Source organism: Ambystoma mexicanum, chromosome 4q (genome assembly GCF_040938575.1).
Source record: "Ambystoma mexicanum isolate Mex_15411 chromosome 4q, UKY_AmexF1_1, whole genome shotgun sequence".
NCBI lineage: Eukaryota > Metazoa > Chordata > Amphibia > Caudata > Ambystomatidae > Ambystoma > Ambystoma mexicanum.
Window position 1 is genome coordinate 154,683,087 of NC_090928.1, and position 27,828 is coordinate 154,710,914.

A 27,828-nucleotide genomic window follows, 5' to 3' on the forward strand; every position below is an offset into this window, starting at 1 on the left:
GTGCAAGTTAGCACTTCATTGGCTGTCTCTTATCTGTAAGACACATCTCGAACTACATCTAAAATACATATAATACTGATTATAGCGGCCAAAATGGCAGCGGATTGGTCTATGCAACATTGTATAGCAGGTTGCCCCTTAAACCCACTGATTGGTTGGCATGCCCACCTTTCCTCTCATGGCCATCCTTGTCACGCTCTATTCTTCTCTTTAGCAAGCTTCTATGTATCTTGTCTACCTTGCGTTGCTGTGTATTTACACGTATTGTTCCACAAGTTACTTGTTTTCTTTTGCATACATGATTACTTTATCATTTCACACGTTTCTATTGTTGCTTCAGATACATCATCATTCTTAAGTATTTTCATATAATTTCAGTATATCCTCATGTTTCTTCGCCATGACATCACTCTGCCCTCGGCAGATGAAACTCACAGTTCCATCATATCCATTGGTGGATGCAGACATCATTCCACTCTTTCAGTGCAAGGGTACATTCGGTATGGTTGTCTGAGTGCATATCATCTCTCGTACACTCAATGTGGTATTGGGACAACACAGAGGGTCCCACATGCAGCTCTTCTCCTGCTGTTCCAGTATGATGGTGCTGAGGGCGGGGAGTTAGGGTATATGCGCCCAACTGCTCCTCTTCATTCCCCCTCTGGTCGAGTCCTCAACCACATTCTGCTCTTCAATCTCCTTCATCTTCTCTTCATAATGTTGTTTCTTTGGGATTCATGTCTTTGTGTACCCCCTCAGGTGACCTGCATTCTTTATGTGTTCATCCACACTCCAGGCCATGTAGCAGCAATGTCCTGATGCTGGGCATAATATCAAGAGTCCTACATATTTTTTATGCTCCATAAGGTAGTAGAACTTAATTCCTGGAGGTGCAAGGGTACTTTCCTTTATAGTCTCATGGGTACTTTCCTCATTTATCATTTCTTCACCCGTTCCAGCATCTTGATCAATCAAGATCTTCATCCCAGTAGCTTTCTTTGCTGTCTTCTGGCACTGTCCCAAGATGATCCTTTTGCGACAAAATCCCTGCAAAACCAAACTAGTACTGCTCCAAGTAATTTGAAGGCATTAGCCAACCAAGTTGGAATCTATGAAAACAGGGACGAAAACCAGTCGTCCTCTTCAGTCTTGGCTACTTCATTCACCATTTCTGTGTGCAAGGTTGAAAACATTGTTATTGCTTCTGTCAAAGTCCCATTCTATTTATCATGGGCAGGTTTAATGTGGAACAAGAAGGCCCGATCTTGGTGCACATGCCTCCTTCCATTGTAGTAATTTAGTCTAGGACATACCTGTTCTGGAGAGCCATGTGCCTGATTGCCCTAAACTCCTCTCTGATTGCATTACATCCTTTTATCGTTGTATTGATAATTTGTAGCAGCTTCCATCTGGCTATCTCTAACCATTTAGCATTTAACGCAGTCTGAATTCCTGGCAAGAATATTGTTGTGAATATCACTGCTATTCTGCTGAACAACATATGCTCATCTGGAATGTCATAATAGGCTTCTATTGATTTTGCTGAGAAGTAATTATATCTACTCTGTCTCCTTCTATGAAATAATGTTTTCTTCCTAATGTGTGTGTGTATATTTTTACGCAGTCTGTAATCTGCTGGTCACTTTGTGGTAGTACTAAGGTTGCTATGCTTATCAGTAGCAATGAACAAACTCCTCCCTGTTTTTGGTGGCAACGTTATATATGCTCATTAACCACAAGCCCAGCAATGGTCCATCAGAACTGCTGTTCCTTCCTTCATGCCTGGTAAATAAAAAAATTGGCCACATTGGCAGTTTTCTCCAACTTTCACTGTGCCATTATTTCTGAAGCAGAAAGACACATTCTTCAGGGATAGTATCTGCAATGGTCCCTCCTCATTGCCTACCTATGTCAACAATCTTGTTCTTCAGGGATAGTATCTGCAATGGTCCCTCCTCATTGCCTACCCATGTCAACAATCTTGCAATTTTAGGCCATTGGTTTTTGCATTATGTTTCTGCATTTGCCACAACTACTTCCCATTGTCCAGTTAATGCTGTGCTTTGCACACAACCAATCCATCAGCCCATCCTTCAGGAGTAAGCTCTGTTCCATTAAGTTGTAGTTGACCTCTTTTCCAGCATTCTCGTATTTCCTTCCAAATTCTTATCCTTGCATTGTAACATCTTATTTTCTTCAATCTTGATTCCTGTTTGATTCATTCCATGCTGTTTGTATTTTATTAGTTGATGCATTGTTTGTGGCTTTTCTCTTGACTTTATATCTTTTACATAATTGTCTTCTATTTGAGATGTTGCCTTATTCACCCACACAATGGATGCTGTTCTGCTTTGGAACTGTCCTCTGGTTAGGCAAAGTGCAAGGTGTGCCAGGTAATGTGCCCTTTTCACTAATACTTCTGTTGCTATGAATATTTTAGAGATTCCCAAAGAATAAGGTATTAGGGAACACACATAGCAGCTTTCATCTGATGTTCATCTTCCCACCTTCTCCATTTTCTGATACCATAGTTTTTTTTGTTTGGTTAAATGAGCCGAATTATCGAGATATGTATGTATATCTTCATGATCTTCCACCTAAATCCTTTTTTAAATCAAATAGAATGTCTACTAAGACTATAAAAAATGCTGTTTGCAAATCCATCAGGGAAAATAGTAGCTGTCTTATTGTTCCCCACCAATGGCCTCATTATGAATATGCTGGTCCGGTAACAACAGTGTCGGTAAGCTACTTGCACTGTTGTTACCGGACTGCATGCTCCGAGTTCTGCGAGTGGGTGCGTTTCTCCTGCCAGGTCTGACCTGTAGGGTGGAACGGCACCCGCTCGCAGACCTTGACTGATGCACCGGCACTGTTGCACACACTGATGGCGCAACCGTCCTCCCCATTCCCATTGAGTCCAATGGGACTCAAATGGGAATTGGGAGTAATGTTTCCTGGCGCCCGGCAATGGGGAATTACCAGGACCCCCGGGGTCATAATGATGCCAATGTCTGCATTGTTTCTTATAACATTCCTAAATGCCATAATAATCAGGAGGAAAGCACAAATCATAACACAGAATGATATCACAATTATTATTCCATGAAAGCTCATCCATTTTCTTGATGGTAATGAACCTCTTAAATTCTGAAACCTCCTCATTTTGTTTTTAATTCTGAATACGTAACTCTGTAATTCCTTATGGATGACACTTTAAGATCAAGAACTACAAGATGATTTCTATAATTATTCTGAAAATAATATAATTGTTGTTAGGATTTCCCAAAAACGCTACTATATTCACGTGTCTTCTTACTAAAGCTGGATAAAACTGGAATATGTAGGTAAAAACAGCATACAAGAATGTGTCGATTGTTATTGCAATAGATAACATAAAGATGAAGTGTGATTTTCTGCTTTCAGCTCTGGTACATTAGGACCATTGTTCCTTGAGCCTATCTAAAAAGTTCCAGAACAACTTCAAGTCTTTATTCGTTATTGAATGTTGAAAAGTACCGCCTCTACTTAAAAGTGCTGTTATGCTCTTCACTTTCCTTGTCTTTGCTTCTGCCCATTGAATGAGTCTGCATGCACAGAAGTTCTTCTATTGTTTCACTGTTGGTAGTTGCAGTAGGGGTCTGATTTTTTTTCTTTATGTGGTTTGATGTCGTTGAAATGCAGCCGAGCTCTTTTTCCTTTTATCTTGGCAGCTGTTGGAGTAACATCTTCCACCTCATATGGCCCTTCAAAGTGGGGCATACTGCAAGTGCGTACAAACTTTAGTACCAACACATGGGCCCCTGGGTAAAAGCTAAGTTGTTTTAACACATCTTCTGCTTCAAGAGATTGAACGTCTTTGTCTCTTCTCTTTGAACCCTCCCTTCAATTGTTGACATGTTGAGACATGAAAGAATCACTTGCATTCATTGTTGTTAGGTAATCATGCATCTTGTCACCTAATACCTTTGCTACACTGTGGGCATCAGTTCTTAACCTAGATGGAGGAGCAAAGGGAGTTCTCATGTGACGTCCAGTCACCATTTCATGAGGAGTTAGATGGTGATCTGGAAAATTGGTAGGCAATGTAGCCATCCCTTTTTTAAAGTAATCTTAATCTTTGTAATCCTTTCCTTCAGTTATCCATTTAATCATTCATAGATGCCATTCGGATGTGAGTGATAAGCTGAGGAAAATGTATGCTTAACACGTAAAAGAAGAACTATTTGCTCGAACAACTCATTTACAAAATGCAGTCCATTGTCAGAACGCAAAGCCTCACGCACACTCCATCTTGGAAAGACTTCACGCACAAGCAACTTGACATTGCATCTGGCATCAGGGTGTGTGCATGGACCTGCCTCGATCCATCTAGAAAAAGTATATACCACCAGCATATATCTGTAGCCGTTGCATGTCTGCAGCATGTCTACATAATCTACATGTAGGTGCTGAAATGGGCCATTGGGTCTAGGAATTGCGCCTCTCACTGTTTGAAAAGTGTGCCCTGCAATGATTTTCTGGAACACAATGAAATTTACAATAAACTGTGCCACATGCTCTAACAGATTTGGCGAGAACCACTCTTCTGCAATTGTAGCAATTAGACTCTCTCGAGTCATATGCGCAGGATAGTGAAGCTTTTCCAGCGCTATCCTCAATAATGCTAGAGGAATAACTGGCTTCTCAGTGCTATCCTGTCTCCAAATTGCCTCAGTGTGGGTTAAAGGACACCCCTGCTTTTTCCATAACTCCTCCTCTTCTTGTGGTGCTCGTCCTTGTATCTCAATTAGCTGAGCAATAGACAGCATGTTAGTCCCTCCTTTACGAACATGAATCGTCCTGCCATCTGTTTAACATTTTCTATATCAAAGACTGTGGCTACGTTTCTGTAGGAAATGATGTCTTCTTTTTTAGCGCACTAATTCTGCAGCCTGTGCTGAGCAATGCAAAGGCAATCTTGCGCTTGTCACTAGCTCAAATTCACCCTCTGGGTTCATCTTCTCTATCACTGATCCAGTATGCCTTTCGCCAGTCGTTTGGTCAATTTTTGAAAAACCATCAATAAAAACAACTTTCCCCCTCCCAATAGCATTTTCTCTAACTTGAGGAATGTCATTATAAGTTCCAGTATACGTTGAGCAGTCATGTACATAATCATCCTCCTCTACTGGTTCAGCTATGAATTTTGCTATGTTTACTGTCTTACATCTGACAATCTTAATCTCAAGATTCAATATAATTACCTCGTATCCTGATGCTCTTTGTGTAGTCAATGTACTTTTGGGTTTCCCTAAAATCTCAGATAATGCATGATCTATAAATATTGTTACTGAACAACCCATTGTTATACTTGAAGCATTTTCAATCGCAAATGCAGCAGCAGCAGCAGCTAAAGACTGCTCACAGATATAATGCCCTTTCATGACTGGATAAAAAATCCCACTATAATAGGTCAATGGTTTACATATGTGTCCTAATGTCATTTGCTGTGTAAGGACTGCTGTCATGACTTCTCAATTTGAACAAAAAAATAAGTAAAACTCTTCATGATAATCTTGAATTCCCAACACAGGGCCTGTACTGATTGCCTTTTTTAATTCTTCAAATCCTTCAGTCATCTTATCTGTCCATATTATTTTACTATTGCCACCAGGCAGTTGGTGAGCAGGTGCAAGTGGATCTAAGTCACCTGGGAAAAGCACCACCCACCTGCTTAACCCTGCCTCTTCCTTTCTGCTCTTAACTTTTAGATCAAGGGTGTCTCTCGGCAGGGTGTCCGAAGCAAAGGGCAGACGAAGTATGGCAATTTCTGTTTGGGCCTGTTTGGCCCAGGGGGACCAGGGCCCAAACCCCTGCTCAGACAACAGTTAAGCATATGCCAACATGTGTTTTATCCCTCTGTCCCCTCAAGCCATCCCCATCATCATCAGGCAATGCCAATGACAACTTCTCCTGTGCTGGGGTGAGGACAGGTGCTCCATGGCACAGTAGGTTGTGCATTTGTAAGTTTTATTCTCGCACCACAGTGCGTGTGTGTCCACTCCCCCGGCCCTCTTCCCTGGTGGCTTTGTTGTTTGTTGGCCCTCCCCACCCTCCCACCACACTCCCATTGATTGGCAGGCCCTTTAAATCAGCCACCAAAGGCACACCTTGCCATGGCAGCCTCCTCAGCCAAGGACCAGATGCTAAGGGCAGTTCCAGTAGTGTCTGCTGGTGTCTGCAGAGAAAGCACTCAGCCGGCAGCCTTCGATCAGCTGCGACTGAACAGATAAGTCGAATATGGGTGTGTTGCATTGTGCAGTGCTAAAAAATATTCTATTTTTTCCCCTTCTAGGAAAGTGAATCTGGATGTGTTGTATTATTCTATGCTCAAAAACGTGCCTTTTTCCCCCCTTCTGGGAAAGTTGAATCTGGGTGTTTTCGCATTCTGGTAACTGTTGCATTGTTGCTGGTTCTCTCGAGGCGCCAACCTAGATCCCTCCCTACCCTGATAAAGGCATGCTAGTCATTCTTGTGAGTTACTTGTTCCCCTCCTGTGTCTTCCTTTGTTGTGACCCCACCCCCCATCCTCCTCCTCCTCCCCCTGCATATTCTGAGATGTGTGCCACAGGGCTGTGCATGTCTCTCTCTTCTCTCACCCCCTTCTCCTCTACCTATCTCCTTGCACCCCCTACGGGGCTCTCTGCCTCTCCCATCTTCTCTAACTGCAACTCTATCTCTTACCCTATCCCTCTCACTAAGTCTGGAAGGAGGAAATTCAATTAGGACATCCTGGTCTCCAACCCAGGCCTCCCTATCAATGATACCTACACCAATGCTTCCACCAGACTCTCACTGTCGTCCTCTTTGTCATTCCCTCTCGAGACCTATGGACCCTTCATATGGTCTCTGTTCGCTCTCCTTTCTGATCCTCTCCCATTAACAGTGGCATTAGGTGGGAGGCCCTCTTGGCCCCCTTCCACTCCTCCAAGACCATCATTAATGTCTATCTGAATGGCACCGTCTTGGTTCATGACCCTCAGTCCAATCTCCTCCTTTTTGATAGGTGTTTCCTGCATCTTACCAACTTCCTCCCTTCTCCTGCTAATCCTTCCACCACCTCTCTGGCACCCTCATTTTCCTCCTATGCCTACCCTCAGGCCCCTCTACCACCTCTGCAGGGTGTACCTCAAGCCTGTAACCCTCCACGTAAGTCTTTCAAATGTTGCAGCCTGCTCTTGTTCTGCTGTCAAATACTCCTCTGACATCTGTCACCGTCTCGAAGAACTCGACCTAGATGTCCTTGCTCTCACCAAGACATGGTTTATGGCCGGTTCTGTCACGGGTTTTGACATTCTCCTCCCTACGGGCAACAAGGTCGTCTCCAAAAACAGAACCAACCATCCGGGAGGTGGAGTAGCCCTGATCTTTCTGGAGGGAGTCCTGGCCTCTTTCATACCTACGCAGTCCTACTCTCCTTTGAATGCCTGGTCTGCAGACTCTCTGTCTCTCCTGGCCCCTCTCTAACTGTGGCCACCCTCTAAAGGCCACCTGGCCTGGTCGCCCTCTTCCTCTCTGAATGGGCCAACCTCTCCCCCTCTCTCCTTTTCTCTACTTCTCAACTTCTCCTCCTCTGAGATCTCAGCATCCACCTGGGTGTTTATAATCTCTCCTCTGGGCTTTTCTGCAACCTCTACAACACTCTCTCTGTTTCCATTCTGCCCTCTGGCCCGACACACTCTGCTGGACATGCTTTGGATGTTTCCATTACCTCAGACATCCCCTCTCCAAACTCTTTCACCACTCCTATCTCTTGGACTGACCACTTTCTACTCCCCTCTCATCTGAAACTCTCTATCCTTCAGGCAAAGCCCACCCAGCACTGCCACGTACCTTCTTGGTCATTCACCTCATGAAGCATGTGTCAGCGGATGCCTTTGCCTCTACTTTCTCTGCTCCTCCTGCTCCTGCTACTGACTCACACCCTGACACAGCTCTTTCTAATCTGCATCTTTCGATTTCCAACATTGTGGACATCCTTGTCCCAGTCATGAAAATCTGGCTGAAGCCTAGCTCCAAGTGCAGCTCTCGATATGATTCTGACCTCGCCGTCCTGAAACGCAAGTGCACGGTGGCTAAGAGGAAGTGAACGGCTTTGGGGGCATCCTCTGACAAACTGGCCTGTTGCCTGCTCCAAAGGCAATACAGATTCTCTTTCCTGTACAAGACAAGAGCACACATTCAAGCATGTGTCTCTGTGACCTCTAACAACATGATCAAACTCTTTAAAACCTGCAAGGAACTAGCCAATCCTGTTGCAGTCTCTACCTCTCCTGTTCCCTCCCAGGCTCTCTGTATGGCTCTGGCCTCTCACTTCTCTGCTAACACTCAGGACATCCTGTCCTCTATCTCCTCTTCCTCCACCTTTTTCTCTCTTGGCCCCCTTTTGGCCATCTCTCCCTCTACACCTCCTTTCTCCTCTTTCTTTCTGACAACACCTGACAAGTCCAATCTATGAAAATGTCATCCAAACAGGTGCTCCCCTGCTCCTCCAGAACCCTCATGGACCATATTGACATCTTTGCTCCATCCTTGGCCGATTTCTGTAATCACTCCTTCACCACTAAGACTTTCCCCTCTCCTGTTAAGCACTCCCTTTTGCACCCCCTCCTCAAGAATCCGTCAGCTGATCCTACCTGCCTGGCAAACTATCGCCCATCCATCACTCCTTTAATGGTCAAACCCTTGAAAAAGCAGGAAATCTCCCAGTTTACTCTCCACACTGAATCTGTTGGTTGTCTCCATGACCATCAGTCTGACTTCGGAGCTGTCAGAGGCACGAAAACTGCTCTCCTGAACACCTGTGAAGATTTGCTCTCTTACCTTGATTCCAGCATTCCTCATCCTCCTTGATCTTTCCTCTGCTTTCGACAAGTTCAACCATGCCATCCTGATCAATTGACTCTGTGAGAACCTGGGCCTCATGCTTCGGGCCCTGCATTGGCTGCCTCCCTTCCTCTTGGACCACTCCTCCCTGGTCCATCTTGGTCCCTTTCTCTGTGCCATAGTTCTCTCTACCTGTGACGTTCCCCAGGGCTCTATCCTCTCCCCCTGGTTTTTCAACCACTACTTGGCCCCTTTTTTCAACCTCTATGTGGCCCCTTTGCCTCACTTGATCTCTACCTTCTCCTCTAACTTTCAGTGTTATGTGGATGACAACCAGCTTTCCTTCAGGCGCCCCTCAGCCTCCTCTCCTCTCTTGTTCATTCCTGAATTTCTATCAGTGATTCAGGATTGGTATGCTTCCAAAGATCTCTGCCTTAATGCCAGTAAGACGGACAGCCTTGGTGTCATCTTCAACACCACTCTCTCTTTCTCTCCTCACATCTCCGACGTCACCAAGAAGTTCCACGACCAGCTGCACCTCCTTCAAAGGACTCTTCCCTTTCTAAATTTCCTGCAGAAGCTCACTGTCTCCAGAGCCATGGTTCTCTCTAGGCTTGACTACTGCAACAGCCTCTTCTACACTCATCCCTATTGCAACTAATCCAGAACAGGACTGTGAGACGTATCCTTAGCCTCAAGCCCAGGACTCTATCTATCAGCCCTAAAATCTCTCCTCTGGCTCCCCATTGGCTGCAAGGATCAAGTTCAAGAACCTTTGCATTGTCCACAAGGTTTTCTGGTGCCAGGGCCTGCACTACATCCAACTCTCTCTTCCAAAATGCCTTCCTTCTCGAGCCCTTCACTCAGCTACCTCCAAATTTCTAAGGGTTAGATGGTTCTCCAGGCAGAGACTGTGGAGTAGATCTCTTTCCTCTGCCGGTGCCTCCCTCTGGAATGGACTCCATGCCCTCTAAAACTTGAGCCAGACCACCTGAAGTTCCGGAAGCAGCTCAAAACATTCCTCTACTTCTCTGCTTTCTCTCTCTCCCTCCCCTGCTGACCTACCTACCCTAACTGTCTGCCGTGAGGACTGGTTGCTTGGCTACTCTCAGAGTGTCACTGGGTACCAGGCTCTTTCTTGATCAGTCACCCTTGCACTGCCTCCGGGCCTACCACACACTTAGGGGCTGTCACTGTCACCATACAGTCCCTTGTTCTCCTTGCACTACCCAGAGCCACCCTGCCATGGCTGCACTTACTCAGAGCATTGATGCACTGTTTTCCCCACCCCTCTCCCTTGCACTCCCTCCTCCATTTCCCCTTTCACTTCTCGCACTTGCACGATCTGAATGACACAAGGCCTAGTATGATCATTTGCCTTATCCTTCCTTGTCTTGTCGTGCCTGGGAACACTTGTGTACAGGTGTGTTGTAAATGACGTATCATATCATATCATATCATACCTGTGCTTTTTTAAGTCCTTGTAAAAGTGGTTCAAAATAAGAACTGTAATTGAAAACCCAGTCTCTACAATAGTTTATTAGGCCTAGAAAGTGTTGCATTTTCCCCACTGTTTTGGGTTCTGCAGTCTTCATAATTGCTTCTGCTCTTTCAGGTGTCATTTTCCTCCCCTCATGAGAAATCAACTGTCCTATATACAAGACCTCCTTCTGGCAATATTGTAACTTCTCTTTGTCTACTTTATACCCTTTCTCTGAGAGTACAGTCATGGGCTTAACTGAATCGTCTCTGCATGTTTCCTCTGTCTCACTACACAACATAATGTCATCCACATATTGAACGATTGTACTTTTGAGCTGGGTATTACCCAACTCCATCTGAAGGACTTGGTTCAAGATTGAAGTGGACACACAGTACCCCTGGGGCAAACAAGTATGTTTCAGGTGGATATTTCTATATGAAAAATAAACCAAATCTTGTGAGTCTTCGTGAAGGGGAATTGAAAAGCATGCATTCTTAAAGTTAATAACTGTAAAATACTTGGCCTTGGATGGGATGTTGCACAATACTGTTGCAGGATTTGGAACTAGAGGAAACTCAGCTTTGACTATATTGATTAGAGTGTGAAGGTCCTGTATAAATCTCCACAAACCCACCATCGATTTTCTCACTGGGTACACAGCCATGTTACATGGAGAATCATATGGTAGCAATATGCCCAGCTTCATTAAAGTTGAAATGGTTTCAAATATGCCTTCATCTGCTTCTCTGGACAGGGGATAGTGCTTTGCATGTGGCAAACATGCTCCTGGTTTAAGCGTAATTTTAACTGTTCCTACACCTTTTAATAGACCCATGACATATGGACTTGTGGTCCATAAAGTATTTGGCATTTTCTCTAAATACTCCTGAAAACATGATGGTATCCTTTTTACCATCAACATTCTCTGTAGTGTTTCTCTATTCTCTACTTTTATCCAATAAGTGAGACGTAGGAAAAATACGAACTCATCATCTGAATACTCATCCTTAAACAGCTCCTCGTCTGTCAAATCTGTCAGCCTGTATCCTTCACTGAGGGCTATCACTGTTCTCCATCCTCTTCCCTCATCATCTGTACCATGAAGAGTTGCTCTTTACTCTCTAACCACTACTGCTTCTACCTCTAAGGGGATTATAAGCCCTACTTCATCATCCATGGGGATTTCGGTCTGAACAAAAACTTTTCAGGTATTCCGAATAGCTTGTCTATCAGTCTGTGCAACCATGATAATAAAACAGTTACTTCATACAAGAATATTTATGTATCTAAGGGAACTCCTCATAATACAGTCTGGCCTGTAAAGGCTAATATAAGCTCTCCCACATTCATATAACATATTCTTGGGGTGGAAAACACTATTCGTTCATCAGTAAAAGATGTTGTCATGTTGAGTTTTGTCATCAAGTCATGCCCTAATATGTTAACTGGCGTCTGTCTAGAATATAATAATGGCATCAACAGGTCATGTTCTCCTAAAGAGATTGGTAATTTGTCTGTAAAAGGAACTAAGCTTGCCACCCCAAGAGAATCCATGCGCATTCATGGCAATACCTGACATTGGATATGTTCCCTCACAGACACAGGAACAAGTTGCTCCACTGTCTAAAAGAAATGAGAGTGTCTTGCCTCCTATCATCACCTTGACCCTTGGGTCCTCTTGGGGGTCTGGTGTCACTGATAGTACTGAACACATCATGTCACTCTGTGGGCTGTCCTATTGTGTATACATACTCATCCCTGTACCTGTGAAATGATTTCCTCCTACCACAGTCACACTCCCCAATTTGGATGTGGGTGCTTGCTGAACTGCTGTATTCAAATTCCATTGTGGTACCATAGGCTGCTGTGTCTGCACTTGCAGACATTGAACTTGGTGTGTTTGCATGGGCACTTTCTGTGATTGTCCTTGTGATGATTGCATTAGTAATGGTGTTTGCTGTATTTGCAGTGGTTGCGGTGCATATATCTGAACCTGCGTGTGATCTTGGGCATCATACTCCTGTGGTTCTGTATTATATTGCAACACATAGCTCATCCTCCCCTCTTGGAGCTTGCCAATGTTGCTGCATGCCTCCTTTGCTTCTTCATGTTCTGGTTAAGTGTCCCATTCTTCAGCAAATCCAGCATTGTTGCGGTTGTCAACCATTAAATTCTCCCCTTCCCTGAGGGTTTTTAAATCCACCTCTTCCTCTAGGCCCATTCCCTCTTGGCCAATAATTATACCCACTCTGATCTGGGGGATACATTACATTATTTTACTGTACTAGTTACATCTCCTGTGTCACCCCACCTTTATTACACATCAATACTGCTGTCTCTCTGGCCTCTTTGACAACTTCTTCTGAACCAATTTTACATCCTCCTGTTTCTTACTCTCTGCTTCCTTTTTATTTTTCTCCTGCATTAATCAGCAGTGATGCACGATTGTCAATTGTATTTTTGGCCACGATTTTGATTCCATTCCCACCTGTTTCTTCATCTGCCCTTGCACTGGTTCGGGCAGACCCTGACACAAAATGTGGTAAAATAATGCCACTGTTTTATCCCATGGTTCACGCATCTCAAGGCACCATCTCTCTTGAATATCTTGAATATAGATGACCGAGTCCTCACCTTCTCCCATTTTCCTAGTCATAATTGCACCCATATCTGAGATATAGAATATTGTACTCTGAGCGCCCACCATACATCTGCTCTGCAATTATTAAATGACGCTCCATCATGTGTTGTGTTTTGTGCAGTCACACCTGCATATCCTGGTCACTTCCAAATGTCGTCAGCTCTCTCTCCCGTGATGGCTGCCAACAAGCATTTTATGTCACCTATAGCTAAGGTAATTCCTGATTTAATTCTCTCTAGCTCATGAATCCATTTTCCCTCACCGGAGGTTAAACTCGATGAATTGCATCTTTAATTATCTTTATCCATTTGTGGCCACCGTGTATATTGTGGTCATCCTCCCCCTTTCTCTAATAATGGGAATTGTGAAAATCCTGGTCCGGAATCATAACTGTCTACAATCCTTATTTTCCAGGCAGGCCTAGTCTTGTCCGTTTGTCTCTGTCCATGTAGTGCCCTTAGTCTGCTTTCATAAGGTGGGGATACATCCCCTGTATTGCGCAATCGTGCTTTTGGCCGCTTAGTATATGATGTTGATTCTGGTGTTCTCTCTTTGGGGTCCTCTAAATCTGAATATTGTATCCGTTTTCTTCATTCGATTCTTTTGATAATCAGAATGTGCCCTCCCTTTGCACTCTTTCATTTTCTTCCCTTTATACGTCTGACATTATTATGCCCCAGCTTGTATGGCTATTATCCTTTTCTGTATCATCAAGATCTAGTCTACTTAAAGACAGCACTCTGTGCTTGTCTGTTATGGCGTCATCTGACCTTCCTCAAGTTTTCCTCAATAGAGATCCTTCTATGTTCTCTTGGGCTTTATGCCCTTCTTTAGCCCTCATTTGTCTATATAAATCCCCAAGTCTTTTCTCTATATTTTCTGTGTCTCACCTATCAGCCTATGTTGGTACTCTTGGTATTCCTTGCTGCTCCCTGTGGGGCTGTTGTAAACTCTCTCTTCCTCAAGTCATTCTTGTGCTTCGATCGGCACTATGCTTTTATGACATAGATATTCCATCTTGTCATCTTTTAATCCCCTGCTTCTGTTCATTTCTTCTTCTCGTCTCATCTCCCTCAATTCAGCTTCCTCTTGCCTTCTTTGCAACCTACGTACTTCCATTATTTGTGCTTCTATCTCCTCTTGTCTATTCCCTTTTAGCCTTTCCTTTTCCTTCCTTGCTTCATACCTTCTTTGTTCCTCTCTTTGCTTGCATTCTCTTCTTTTTATGCTCTCTCTTCTTCCTTGTCTTTCTTTTCCCGCTCTTCTGTCTCCCCTTTTCAAACCCTATCGATTCCCTTATCATCCAGCTTGAGTCATATTTGCCCTCCCATCCAATCATTCTATACTATCATTCTTCCATTAGCTTTGCCCTTTATGTCCTTCTGTTTCCTTGCTTCTTCCTCAATCTCTATCTCTCTATCTTGTCTGTCGTTCTTCTCGTCATACTGTTTACTTACATTCTGTGTCGATATGTATTTGCGTTCTCGGTTTTTGTTCTCTTCCACATTGTCCTCACTGCTCTAAGCAGGGGGCTCATATATTGGATTAATGTACCCTGCCGCTGCTTTCAATTGATTTTAAGGATAAAATCCTTTCTACCCTATGTCTCTGCTCTTATTTTCAAGAGGGGAAGAGGGAGCCAAAGGCATTTTATCTCCCCTTCATGCTGATTAAGCATCCATTCCTTCTCGGCCCAGATCTTCTTTCTCACTCTGATACATTTTCCATAACTCTAAAATAACCAACCTTTTCAGTAGCTTCTTCCTTTTGTATGTGGCAAGCAAATATGTCATATGTTGCAATACTGTTTTTGACAACAAACTCTCCATAGGCCATGGCATGAGTGTTTTATTAGTAGTGCCTTGTTCCCATTCCGAATGATACTTCCTTATCTTGGCTGTGTATCTTGGCAATGTCCTGGATGAGATACCCACGGGTTTGGCGCGCTCTATAAATGTTAAATAAATGTATAAATAAATAAGTGTAGGCGTGGAGTGTCTCCCATAATGACAAGTTGATTTTCACTGTCTCTACTTACCAGATGTGTTATTCTTCTGTTTATGTTATCAAATATACCACAATGATCAATTGTATCTGCTTTTAACTTTATGCAACAATGTTCTTTTTGTTCCACATTTCCACTTTCTGTCAATGTTTGTATATCTCGTCGTTTTATCATTGATATTTTAAAAATCTTTTCCAGTGGTCGAAGTGAGCGGGAGCAGATGGGAGCGGTGCTCCTATACTGTTTTAAATTAAGTTTTACAGCTACTATACTTTTATTTTAAGAAGAAACCGTTCCGGAACGGTTTTGTTTTAAAATAACAGTGTAAGAAGAGGTTGAAACTTGCACTTTCAGTGCATTGCACTGAACATTCCCTTAAACTGCAGGCAAATGTGGTTGGGGGTTTGTATTGTGTGTGGGAGGGGGCAGAGCGATGGGGTTTGTGAGGAGCGAGGAGGCTTGCAGGGAACATAGTTCCACCACTTCTTTTCTTGCACTTCGACCACTGGTCTTTTCTTTAGTTATCAGTTTCCTTTGATTTCTTTTCCTTCTAATTGATGTCAATCTCTTGATAAAAAATCTAAAAATCACCTTAAATTGTTACTGTCATTTTATATCTATTAGTTTAAACACAATAAAAACTTTACACTGATATATTTATAACCCCACACGTGCACTTCAATGAATGTTCCCCTGCGTATGCCTTCCTTTACTTTCTTTAGTAAATGTATCTCCTCTCATGTTGACCCATTTTGAATTTGATATACTCTCTTCTTGGTCGCCTTGTCCACCCCTATTTGGAGTCTTTTTAGAGCGAATCCTTATGTCCCCTTTGAACCGGGAATCGAGGTATCTACTTCTCTTCCTTATAATCCCCAAATAATTATGTTATATATATCATAATTCTGTTACATTATATATATATATTACATGGCCTGCGGTAGCACCATGTAGTTATAGTTAAGTTGCTAAACCCATAGGAAGAGCACTTTTTGGGTATCTTATAACTTCGCTCTCCCTGGACGAATCCTCACCAAACTTTGCAAGAAATGTATATTGCAAAGTTTGGTGAGGTTTGGTCAAGGTGGGACATAATGGGAAAACATTTCTGTCGTGCCTACAGCCCAAACCGCTGGACGGATTTTCACCAAATTTATGGCAAGAGCCATGGCTTGGTCCCTAACGTGTGCTTTTGTTAATTTGGTGTAAATCCGTCCAGTAGTTTTTATTTAAATGACCAAAACGTAAGGCAAAAAAATGTATGATACCTATGTCTGCTCCGTGGACACACTTCCCTGTTCGCTCCGCGGACAGGACACTGATTGGATAATCGGCTTGCGTCATGTCTGTGGACACGGAACATGTTCTTTGATTGGTTGGGATGAGGTGTGAGGTGTGTCAAATTGTTTCGATGTGCCCGCCATATTGGATGCACGGACATGCGCTGGAAGTGAGCATAAATTCAATTTTGGGGAGTGTGTTGGTGTGTATGAGGGCTTGGCAAGGGTGGGGGAGTAAGAGATGGGTCAAATGCTGTATTTGTTTAGGTGGAAGAAGGCTGTGATTTGTTTGTTGTGTCCGCAGTCACTGTGGTTGTCCGCGGACATGGTAAGCACTGGGCACACTACTGGCTATTTTTAGTTTAGTATGATGTTGGTTTTGTGTCATTAGAAGAGCATTGGGTGAAGAGGGTAAGTATTGAAGAGTTTGTACGTTGGTTGTAATGATTTCCCATGCACCCAAGACTCTAGGCCCTGGCCACAACCACTGCAGCATGACACACCCATAGAAACAAACATTTTGATTGTGGTATGTGGGCTGCTTAGGGGATATGTTTTCAAAATATGAGTACTGATTGGAAGTAGTGTAATAGTGTTTACAGGATAGTGAGATGATGTGTGTTTTGTTTTTTTGTTTGTTGGATTATGTTCAGATTGTTGGTATGGAAGACTCTAGGCATTTTGGGTTGTATTTTCTGTTGAGATGTTTATTTGCATGGCTGTGTTCTGTTGCAGTGTTTGTGAGTTTCATTATTATATACTTACTGTTTCCTTTGTTGAGGCTGTATGAAGAATTTTGGCCAGGCAATGCAGTCAAGATTGTAGTGTTTGGCAACAAGCGGTGCATCATTAGATACCCATGGAAGCAAACATTTTGGAATGTGGTTTATCGTTAGGTGTTTGTTCGAATGGCTGTGTTATGCTGTGATGTTTGTGAGTCCAATAGTTATATACTTACTGTTTGACTTTTGTAGTTGTATGCAGTTTTTTATGACATGGTAGTTGGAGAAGACATTCTTTTTCAATCACTGTGATAAAAGAAAAAATCACATGTTAGTGTAGGTAGTTTATAATGAGTATTGCATTGCATAGTAGACATTTCTGTATTTTGTCGACCCTCATAGTTAGTACTTTAGAAGTACTATAGTTCAGCCAGTGCATTGTGCAATTTGATCAGTTCCTATGTTTGTTCATTAAATCATTGGGTCTGTGGGACAAAAATCCATGTAGATTAAAAAAAACCTTTCTATGTTGTGGTACAATATGTTTCTTTCATTGATTTCAATAGGAGGAATTGAATAGGGGTATGGTTTTTGATTTGGAAGTGGTGGTAGTACTGTAGCAATTAGATAACAGTTGGTGTATTCCATTTTTTATTTCTTTTTCCCCTTTAGTGGTATCCTTCTATCTGTTGGCTTGTTGCAGATTTTTGGGGCAAATTCTAACTGTTTATTTCTTGTTTCATTTTAGTGGTATTTATTTATCTGTTAGTTTGTTGCAGAATCTTGGGGCAGTTAGATACCTGTTGGTTTATTCTAACTGGTCATAGTTTTGAAGTTCAAGTTTTGTTTATTTTCATACACAGATTAGTTATTCAATTTTGGTTTTAAGAATATTAAATAAGCATTTACAAGTTTTGCTGGTAGTATCATTACATTCAAACCATCCACAATTCTTTTTTAGATATGCAGTGTAGTGACCTGCATTGATTGCGGCTCCTGAGTGGTAGATTATACCTATTGTGGTGAAGATTTTCTTACCAAGTGAGACTTGACCATGTGTGAATTCAGTCAGCTTGCAGTTGTTTTTGGTACTATCTGCATTGTAACGTAAAAGCATTACTATTACGTATTTACTATGTATCTGTATTTGTAAGGTGGAACGATTATCGGAATTGCAGGTAGTACATAATCTGAAATGGTTTGCATTTGTACAAGTTGCTGAAATGGAATGGATTCACCGTTAGGTATGGATACATACACAAAGCATTCATTAGGAACTTCTTCTTGTACTACATGCCTGCAAAGAATGAATGTATGTTTGCACATGTACGAAATCTGAACGATTTAATTTATCGGTTTGTTTTTGTTTGCTAGTACTTGTAGAAAGTACATCAGACATTCTTGTGGATCTTCTTGTGAGTTTATAGTGAATTTGACCATTCCAGCAGAGTATTCCAATTCCTTCATTATTCCAGAAACACTGTAACTGTTGTCAGGATTTTTGGTTGCATTTCTATGAACGACTAACATTTGCAAACACAATTGGTCTGTACCGTGTAAGTAAATGTTGTCAATAATTGGTGGCAATTGGAATAGAATATTTATTGCTACATTTGCATAGCAATTTACACCAGTTATATTTGAAAATTTGAATGGACCTGACAGTTCTGTGTCCAAACCATTTGTTGGGAGTGTGTGTTGCTTCTTTGAAGAGGTAGGTGAGTTACTTTGAGCAGTAGATTCTTCTTTGGTTGTGGTCCTTGATGAAGTATTAGCTTCTTTTACTTTCTTTTGGAGGAATTGCTGGGAGATTCTTTTACAACGTTTTTCTTTTTGTGGAACAGGATAGATTTTTAGATGGGGGGTGTAGAGTGAATGTAGTCTATTGTATTCTAGAATGCAAGAAATATCAGCATTTACTTTACATACCTCAAAGTTGATTAAAAATAGTCTGTCAAGTGTACGTAAGCGTGAAAGTGCTACATAGCTCATGCCTTCTTTAAAGACTGTGCTACCAATATCTATCAATGCTTTATCTAGGGTAAGACCTTGTGATTTGTGAATGGTGACTGCATATGCTAGAGTTAGAGAAAATTGTTCTCTGTGACATACATGTCTTTGAAAAGAAGGAAGCGGGATGTTGGACGTCCTATCCTTTTAACTTTGGATAGTTTGTCGAAGAGAATATTGCAAACTGAATGTTGTTGTCACGTGGGTATGTTTGGAAGCCAACAACTGTACCAAGTGCTCCATTAACTAGACCTTGCTCCACGTCAAGGTTTTGTTTGAGCATTACTCTATAGTTTAAAGATAATTTTAATATTTTCTCCAAACCAGCTGTGTTAGAGATAGAGTTTTCCAAGGTGTTTAGTCTTGTTGTGGCTTGTTGACACATGGCTAGGGTCATACCATGTACGTCCAGTTTGACTGTGGAGGCAATTTGAACTATTGGCTGTATTTCTTTTTTTAACATGGTTTCATAAAATTTTGAACAGCTTGCAAGAGTTGTCATCAAGGACATACAATTGACATTTTTGTGTGCCAATTGTTCCATGGCATCAGTAGCACATGAGTTATGACCATAGAGTGCATGGATGTGCCTGGTTTTTAATATAGATTGCGCTTCTTGAGATAGTACACAAACTCTAATACTTTTTAAAATGTTGGCATATGTCAGGTCTGCAGACTGACCATATTTTTAGTTAATACTCTGTATTGGAAATGTTGCCAAAGGTTGACATTTCCTATGCTGCCAAGAGTTTTATGGCACAGTTTGTTCCTTAAGGTTTTTAAAAAAGGTTCAGCTTTAACTGGTGTTAATTGAAGAAGCTCTCCAAAAACAATAATGTGTTTTCCTCCAAAGAGCCCTTTGTAGCCTGTTTTGAGGACCTCTTGTAGTCTGAGGGTGATTAAAGCCAACATTAGGTTAACGTCCATGCTCACCTCATCTATTAGCAGCATTTTCATTTGTTTGAAAACTCTGCGTAGTTCCATTGCAGCTTCTGTAGAAAGTTTGTAATAGTCTAATTTTTTTTGGTGTTCTACTGGAAGGAGTAGTACTCAGTGTAAAGTGGCAACGCCTATGTTGTAGGCAGCTAAACCTGTGGGGGCAGTTACAACAACTGACAGTTTTTTGTTTGTTAATTGTTGGAGGAACTTACTGATGATTTTGATTAAGAATGTGTTGCCTGAATCAGCTTGACCACTCACATATAGCAGTATAGGTGTGTAATCTTGGCAGGTACAGTTTTTGTTTTCATGTTGCACACCATGTTCAATTTGTTTTGTTACTTCTTGGAAAATGCTACGCTGTTCAGTGTTCAGTTGTGATTTCAGTACAGCAATTTCTTTTGTAGATTGCTCATACTGACACATGGTGTTTTCTACTTCTGTCATGGCTAATTCTGCTTCATTTGCTGTTAGTGGCTGTCCAAGTGGTTCTTGGCTGTTACAGAAGGTTGACTACTGTCAGGAGTGGCCACATCTAGTTGGGCCTGGAGTTCTTCTTCGTGTTGCTGTTCATTGTGCAACATTGTTTGGTACTGTGTAATGTTTACGTCTGTTATAGTGCTTTCATTTGCTTTGAAAGCGTCTTCATACGAGTCATCCGTATCCAGTAACTCTTCTTCTTTTCTCCCTGGTTTCAAAAGTTGTAGCAGGGGCATGTAATACAATTCTTTTTGTTGAGAAGTTTTTAATGACAATTTGATATGATTAATTAAGCTGCATTTGGTAAGTTTTACTAAGCTGCCTTCACAATTTGCTATTCTGTATCTACATTTCTTTTCATCTGGTTTAATATTATTTTTGTATGTTAAGTTTAGGGCTACATGGTAGAGACATATGGTTTCCAAAGTGGTACTCCTGTTTGGGTGGTATGTGTCTAGTAAATAGTTTTTCAAAATGTCTTGGCTGTTGGGAACATTTTTGGATATTGTTTCTATGTCCTCATATGATTTGAGAACTCTTTTTCTAGATTTAGCAGGACCAAGACTTAGCCATACTATATTGTCAGATTTTCCATACAAGGCAGTACCGGTTAAACGGTCTGCAGTGTCATAGCAGCCACATTCTCTATGAGAGATAATTTTTATGCCTAAGCTGTATAATTTCTGTGATAGTGTTTTGTCAGATGATATGTCATCCCAGAGGTCCTGAAGCTCTGTTTTCTCTGTTTTGCTTAAGTAGGCTGCGACATATTGTGCAACTGCAGTGGAATTGTCTCAATGTACTGCACATGTTTGCATTCCATAGGAGGGCAATGATTGCATTGTAATCATCGATGTATTTTCATTATTCTGTTCTTTTGTTTTTGATTCTTCTGTTTCTTTATGTAATATGTGTTCTTAGATGATTTACCTTTGACACTATGTCTAACTGAAGACAAGAAGTTGTTTACTTGTCCTGTTGTTGAAACTTGTCTAGGGAAACCAAAGTGGCATTTGGTGTAGTATTTCCCTTTGTTTTTATATATGCGACAACAATATTTCCCACATTTGTGTCTTTGAAATTGTAAAAAGTGTGCATGAAGGTCACTATGTGTTGTTCGTGAAGTGATTTCACAAGTGACATATTTTTGGATGAACTGCAAAATAGTGGCATCACTGTCCTTGCCAAATTTAGGACCATCTTTAATCCACAAAAGCATGTGGATGTGTGGTGGTCCTCTGGGTTGGTATTCTTTTCTCCAAAAGAAGTGTTGCACTTCTCTAAGGGAAGACACAGTTTTATTACAAATGAAGTGTAGCATAGCAATGAAGCAATGATGGAAATATCTTGATACATTCACAGGATCTAGAGAGCAGAGTTCTCCTTGTGTTTTTATATCTATGTTTGTTTTGTTTTTGTTTGCTATGCGTAGGAAATCGTGTAAATCTTCCCATGCATATTCTGCACAAGTTAATGTCAGAAACCAAGTGGGTGGGCCAAGGTTTCTTATCATACAGCGTACATCTCCGTGACGTCGGAACCAATATTCTTTTGAACCACGCATGTTTGCTAAAAGATTTGTAATGATTGACTGTAAAATCTCATCTTTTTCTTGGACGTTTTGTAGTAATTCCATAGCTGACATATTTTGAAAATGGGTACCTGATTTCAATTTGTGTGCAACTCCGTAGCATAGAGTTGCTAGTTCACTTTCAAAGAGAAGGTGGAATATGTATTCCACGTTTTGTCGGAATCTGAGGTTTTCAGAATACATTCATAAAGATCGGTATTCTGATTCTGTTATTTGTGTGGGTCTATCATCGTACCTTCCTCCTTTTCCAGTAGGAAAGAGTAGAGGGAAGGCATGTGCTTCTATACTTTTTTCCCATAACTTTTTTCCCATATGCTGATTGGAGATCCATTCGCTTGTCGCATTTGGTACGTTTCCAGTGCATCATCTATGGTGTTGTCACGACTCGCTCCCTTCGCTCCCGTTCCCACCACTTGGGGGCTTGATTTGGGGTTTATTCCCTACTGGACTTTTCCTTCGAACATTATGCTACAGTCCAGTGATGAAGTGGGAGCGCTAAAAACCTATTTTCCAGGCTACTTCCCTTCCGGATCCATTCCAGGTTTTTGGCAGCCAGCATGCTTCTTTAACCAAATGACTATGCTTCCCAGAATGCCTGGCCCACTGCTCCACCTCCACCCTTGCAGGACAAGGTTGGGTGGAGGATAGGTATCAGCTGTGGCTGCAGGTGCAGCAATCAGCACACCCGAGGCGTGTGCTCGTTAAGCAGCTTTAAAAGCCTCAGTCTTACTTCAGTCCAGCGCTGGTCATCGTTTGCAGTGTTCCTGTTTTTGACTAGTCCCTGGTTCCTGGTTCCTTGCCTTTGTACCTACTTCCTTGTTCCTGTTTTCTTGTTTCCTCCGCCCTGAATTTCGGATTCATGCGCTAATTGATTTCTGCTCCCTTGATTTCCCTTTTTGTCTTCCCCTGTTTGCAGGCAACAATTCTCAGTGCTTTCCCCTTTTAGATGCAGCCCAGTTTGTCTGTGTTCTATATTTCTTTGACTCTGTCCTTTGCTGCTGTTACCCATTTGCCTTAGCCTTCCTCTTAGTTTAGTTTCCTGTCTTTTCCTTGGAGGGGTAGGGAGAAGTTTGCATAGGTTATTTCGTTTTTCCCTGCTCCTGATCCTTACCTTCTAGAGGATCCATTCCATGTTTTCCATTGCACTTCTGCATCCATTTCCCATTTGATCATTAGGTGTGGTGTGTGGTGGTAGCTAGCTCCTGTGTGAATGCTTATGTTTTTCCCACTAATTTGTAATCCCTATTCCAACTTAGGTATTTAGTTTTCTGCAGCGGATCACGCTCCACTGCCTTCCAGTCTCCGCCCTTGCCCTGCCGGGCTCTCCACATTGCAGCGGATCTCGCTCTGCTGCCTTCCAGTCTCCGCCCTTGTCCTGTCGGGCTCTCCACATTGCAGCGGATCTCGCTCTGCTGCCTTCCAGCCTCCGCCCTTGCCCTGCGGGCTCTCCACATAGCAGCGGATCTCGCTCTGCTGATTCCCAGCCTCAGCCCTTGTCCTCTGGGCTCCCTGCCCGGCAGCCTGCCTCATTCCGGCTGCCTTCAGCCCTTGTCCTCTGGACCTCCCTACTTCTCCCATTGCTGTTATAGCCTTTCTGGGTCCCAGATTCATCAACAGGATTCGTGGGCTAGCTGACATTCAAGAGGTGTATTTCGTCCTCGTGAGTACAGTTCCTAAGTTCCCTTATGTAATACCATCAAGAGTGTTAGTACACAGATCCTGTCATTGCTGGCCCTCCACGTGGGTTTAGCGCTGTCAGTACCTGTAACAGCAATTGGGGGTAAGGTGCTTGCCGACTTTCCTCGCGGTCAGGTGCTTACCCCACATCCCTTTTCATATATTGGTTTTGATGTCACACTCTATTTTGCACTCCTGGGTTCTAGTATACCTGAGTCGTTGTTCCTGGGTGCACATTTCCCTTGCCATATTCGCTGCCTTAGTACTCGCCTGACTAATCCTGACAGTATGACCAGCCCAAAATTCCCATTGAATATGGCAAGTTTAAGAAAGAAAGGCAGCAAGGCCTCTAACAAGCTTGTACAGAAAGCTTCCCCTACATTTACCTGTGACAAACCAATCACTAGTCCTGACCCCTATGAACTCCTTGTCACGAATGGGCATTTACGTGCAAAGTGTTTTTCCCATAGGATGGCACATCCTACATGGCCTGATCCTAGTTCTATCTTTGGTTTTGATCCCGATTCTATGTCAGCACAAGCCTTAGCCGCAGAAAACAACACACTGTTAGACTTATTATACGAGAGTACCTCTGTTGTTGAACCCCATGATTCCAGTTGTGCTTCACCTCAGATAGAACAGTTTCATGATACCAACATAAAGAATGGAGGGGTTTCTTGCATAACTTCTGTTTTCTACCCTCAGTCTAACGCATACTCTGTTGCACAGGTACAGACTGTAGTCCCTAATGCCAAGAGGTCTAAAGTCAATAGTTTGTTTAAGGGAAACACAGACCAAGTTGGAAAGATAAACTATAAATCACAGAACCTGCAAGCAGTAGAGGACAATGTACAATCGATGCATATTCAGATTGCTAGTGCAGGATCCAGCCCTGATGCCACTATGCTTCCCCCTGTGCCTACTGATAGTGATGTACAGTTAATGCAGGGCATGCTAAGAGCTAAACTTGAGGAGTTAAGACAAAAACTCATTTCGGCACGAGAGGAAAATAAAACCTTACACTCTTTACTGATTACACCTCAGACTTTATCTGTTGATGTGGAGGAAGTGAACTCTGTTCAGCCCCTGAGTGTAGAGACTTTGGTAAACCATGATATTTGTCATAATTCTGAGCTAGCACACATACAAGCTTCTGATTTCCAAACACAATCCACAATGGTGGCATACACAAATTCAGTCACTACCCTAGGCTTAGGCCCTGCTCTTGATACAGCTGCTGAGACTGAAGTAGATGTTAAAGCTGATGTGGAAGACAATGTTACCTCTGGGTTCACTCTTCCTGCTGCCACATCTGATCAATACGAACAGTCAGAGACAGTACAGATTTCATGTTCTGATGGACTCATCCCACAGTATACTGAACCAAAGAACCGTCAGGCGGTTCCTGAACTGTTGATTGATAATCTGCCTCTTTCAGAAGCTAAAACAGAGGAATGGACAATAGACGAAATCCTGATTAACAGAGACTTTACTATGGTGATTCCACTGATTGATATGGACTTCTACAAAGAAAAAGACTCTGTGTCACCCACTAAAGAAAGGGACTGCAAGGGTACAGCTCAGTCTTTGGTTACTGGTGCCAAGGAGTCTACTGCCCTAAAGGTGCCCTTCATTCCTGAGCCACCGATGGGTCTGTCAACTTCTGAAACTTCTGTCTGTCCTCCTACAACAATTGACTCTTCTATGATTCAATCCACAGCCCTGCCGTCATCTTTGGCACACCTGTCTTCAACCAATGAACCGCTGCCATGTCTGCCATCTACTCAAGAGCCAGTCCCAAAGACCTGGACATGTTTGTATCCAGCAACCGAGATTGCTCCAGCTTGCATGCCTTCAGCCTCAAGGTTTCCCCTGACCTGCCTGTCTTCAGCTACAGTGACTCATCCTGCAGATCATCCTTCAGCTTTAGAGCCTCCGGTAGTCCATCAAGAGAGCATGTCTTCAGCCCCGGAGTATACTGAGAATTTGCCTCCAGTTCATGAGACACATGTATCCTGCATAGCCTCGCTGCCATTATCAGAGGTATACCTGTCTACACCAAAAGATTCGGCTGTGTTTTCTTCTGCTCCAGCGATTCCTCCTGAATCCCAACCATTTACAGTCGATGAACGTCTAGCCTGCCTTTCTCTTGCTTCAGGAGGAGCACCAGAATGTCTGCCTTTTTCACAAGACGATTCTTCCAACTGCTTCATTTCAGCATCAGTGCCTCCTAAAGATGCAGCATCAGAGTTTGAGACTTTTGACAGCTCCCGCTTCAGAGTCATCAAGCTGGACCAAGTGGTGAGTCAGAACCACTCACTCGGGTGTGCACAAGGGGTGGTGCAGACCGGCGTATTACCTACAGGACTTGTGCAACAGAATTCCGCCAAGAAGCACCAGTCGGGTGCTAGTAGCCAAAGGAAGGGAATGACTGCTGCAGTTCAAGATGTGTCTGTTATTGCTCCTTCTGCGAGTCTGCCTGAAATATCAAGTACTGCGTCTATCACTCCCATCAGGATGCCAAACATCCCTGCTGTGGTATCCCAAGTGAAACAAGGTGACTACACGACTGTCACCAGGAGTACTAGCCTTGTACAACCCATTGGACTTTCAGGTCTCCAAGGCGTAGAACATGTGCAGTCAAACCTAAGTCACTTTCAACCAAAAGCCTTTTCCCAGATGGATGACAGAAGGAAATCTGAACCTCTACCTCAGCCACCACCTTCTCTAATGACTGAGCATAAACCTTTCCTGAAGCCAGCATTTTCCTCACCTCCCTCATGTCCACTCTCGGCAGAAAGGCTAACAGAACTTCTACCATTGCCTAAGGCATGTGGCACCAGCCTGCCTCTCTCCTCAAAGACTTATAAGGGTCCGCTCCCAGTGACTGAGCTTCCTGGACCTTCCAACTCTGCTTCTGGTCCTGCAAGTCCTTCATGCCTTTCTTCGAACCATGTGTCTCTTCCTCATCAGAAACCACCGTTTCCAGCAGTACCACCTCCAAAGACAAAGCACTCCTATCATGGAAGTCCATCTGCCTTTGTCCACAGACCACCATTTCCATCAGTGCCACCTCCAAAGAAAAAGCGCTTCCATCATGGAAAGAAGACGGCCGTAGGAGGGGGCATACTGTCACGACTCGCTCCCTTCGCTCCCGTTCCCACCACTTGGGGGCTTGATTTGGGGTTTATTCCCTACTGGACTTTTCCTTCGAACATTATGCTACAGTCCAGTGATGAAGTGGGAGCGCTAAAAACCTATTTTCCAGGCTACTTCCCTTCCGGATCCATTCCAGGTTTTTGGCAGCCAGCATGCTTCTTTAACCAAATGACTATGCTTCCCAGAATGCCTGGCCCACTGCTCCACCTCCACCCTTGCAGGACAAGGTTGGGTGGAGGATAGGTATCAGCTGTGGCTGCAGGTGCAGCAATCAGCACACCCGAGGCGTGTGCTCGTTAAGCAGCTTTAAAAGCCTCAGTCTTACTTCAGTCCAGCGCTGGTCATCGTTTGCAGTGTTCCTGTTTTTGACTAGTCCCTGGTTCCTGGTTCCTTGCCTTTGTACCTACTTCCTTGTTCCTGTTTTCTTGTTTCCTCCGCCCTGAATTTCGGATTCATGCGCTAATTGATTTCTGCTCCCTTGATTTCCCTTTTTGTCTTCCCCTGTTTGCAGGCAGCAATTCTCAGTGCTTTCCCCTTTTAGATGCAGCCCAGTTTGTCTGTGTTCTATATTTCTTTGACTCTGTCCTTTGCTGCTGTTACCCATTTGCCTTAGCCTTCCTCTTAGTTTAGTTTCCTGTCTTTTCCTTGGAGGGGTAGGGAGAAGTTTGCATAGGTTATTTCGTTTTTCCCTGCTCCTGATCCTTACCTTCTAGAGGATCCATTCCATGTTTTCCATTGCACTTCTGCATCCATTTCCCATTTGATCATTAGGTGTGGTGTGTGGTGGTAGCTAGCTCCTGTGTGAATGCTTATGTTTTTCCCACTAATTTGTAATCCCTATTCCAACTTAGGTATTTAGTTTTCTGCAGCGGATCACGCTCCACTGCCTTCCAGTCTCCGCCCTTGCCCTGCCGGGCTCTCCACATTGCAGCGGATCTCGCTCTGCTGCCTTCCAGTCTCCGCCCTTGTCCTG